The sequence below is a fragment of the Limulus polyphemus genome, unplaced genomic scaffold (genome assembly GCF_000517525.1).
Source record: "Limulus polyphemus unplaced genomic scaffold, Limulus_polyphemus-2.1.2 Scaffold3665, whole genome shotgun sequence".
Classification (NCBI taxonomy): domain Eukaryota; kingdom Metazoa; phylum Arthropoda; class Merostomata; order Xiphosura; family Limulidae; genus Limulus; species Limulus polyphemus.
In genome coordinates, this window is record NW_013669275.1 from 33,775 (window position 1) to 35,811 (window position 2,037).

A 2,037-nucleotide genomic window follows, 5' to 3' on the forward strand; every position below is an offset into this window, starting at 1 on the left:
ATAAAATATACAAAAAACATAACGAAAATAGAAGTAATTACATCTATAAAACAACGAAAATAAAAATGATTACATCTATAAAATATACAAAAAACATAACGAAAATAGAAGTAATTACATCTATAAAACAACGAAAATAAAAATGATTACATCTATAAAATATACAAAAAACATAACGAAAATAGAAGTAATTACATCTATAAAACATGAAAAAAACAACGAAAATAGAAGTAATTACATCTGTAAAACATAACGAAAATAAAAATAATTACATCTATAAAATATACAATAAACATAACGAAAATAGAAGTAATTACATCTATAAAACATGAAAAAACATAATAACGAAAATAAAAATAATTACATCTATAAACCACAAAAGTCTAGTATAGCATGGTACACGAGCTAATCTACTCAGTAACTGTTTTACCATCTGACAACATTTATCCCTCAACTCTGGTTACATCCCAGCCTTTTGGAAACAAGTCAATGTTCTCCATATTTCTGGAGATCTCGCCAAAATTGCCTGAAGTATAAAACGGTTTCAGAAAATTTCGGCAGACAACGGATCATTTCGTTAGGTTCACTGAAACTATAGTAGATGGCTTTAATACAGATAAATGCGTTTTCTCCTGCTTTGGAAGGAAGCATTGACACTTTGTGGCATATTGGTTTAAGATACAGAATAAAGTAAATGGAATTATCAATAGGTTTTTTCGCTGGTTATCTAAATTTTAAGGAAACGGAAAATATCGAGTGACGTGGAAGGAATATTTTATTCCCGAAGCGGGCGTTCCCCAGGGAGGAATGGCTAGGACTTTCCTCTTCATCATTTATGTAAACGACATGCAATTGAAGATCCAAATTTAGTAGAAGATGTGGCGATGAGGAAGGGATCAACAACCTTTTCAGCAGCTGCCACAAACCTACAACTAGTTTTAAATCAAATAATAGAATATTGCCAAAAACAAAGAATTAAAATAAACGTTCCAAAAACTAGTATAATATTGTTCTTCAATTTGATAAAAATACGTCGACAACCACCGGAATTATACCACATGGGACCCGTGTCGCCATATCATCAAAATTTCTTGAATTAACTTATGATTCAAAACTTACTTGGAAAACTCGTATCATTCAACTTGCAAGGAAAGTATGGCAACAACAAGCAAGTTATGTTAGGAGAATGTTAGGTATAAACATATCAGCATCACCAGAAAACATCATAAAAATCTGTACATAATATGTACGTCAAGTAATATAATATACCTGCTCAACATGAAGAAATATTACCACATTCTGTAATCACTACGGTTTATAGAGTACCCAGACAACCATGGAGGAATAATACACATTACCAAATTCTGTAATCACTACTGCATATAGAGTACCCAGACAACCATGGAGGAATAATACACATTACCAAATTCTGTAATCACTACTGCATATAGAGTACCCAGAAAACCATGAAGGAATATTACACATTACCAAACTCGGTAATCACTACGGTATATAGAGTAACGAGACAACCATGAAGGAATATTACACATTACCAAACTCCATAATCACAACAGCATATAGAGTACCCAGACAACCATGGAGGAATAATACACATTACCAAACTCGGTAACCACTACTGCTTACAGAGTACCCAGAAAACCATGAAGGAATATTACACATTACAAAACTCGGTAATCACTACGGTATATAGAGTAACGAGACAACCGTGGAGGAATATTACACATTACAAAACTCGGTAATCATTACGATATATAAAGTACCCAGACAACCATGGAGGAATATTACACATTACCAAACTCGGTAATCACTACGGTATATAGAGTAACCAGACAACCATGAAGGAATATTACACATTACCAAACTCGGTAATCACTACGGTATATAGAGTACCCAGACAACCATGAAGGAATATTACACATTACCAAACTCGGTAATCACTACGGTATATAGAGTACCCAGACAACCATGAAGGAATATTACACATTACCAAACTCGGTAATCACTACGGTATATAGA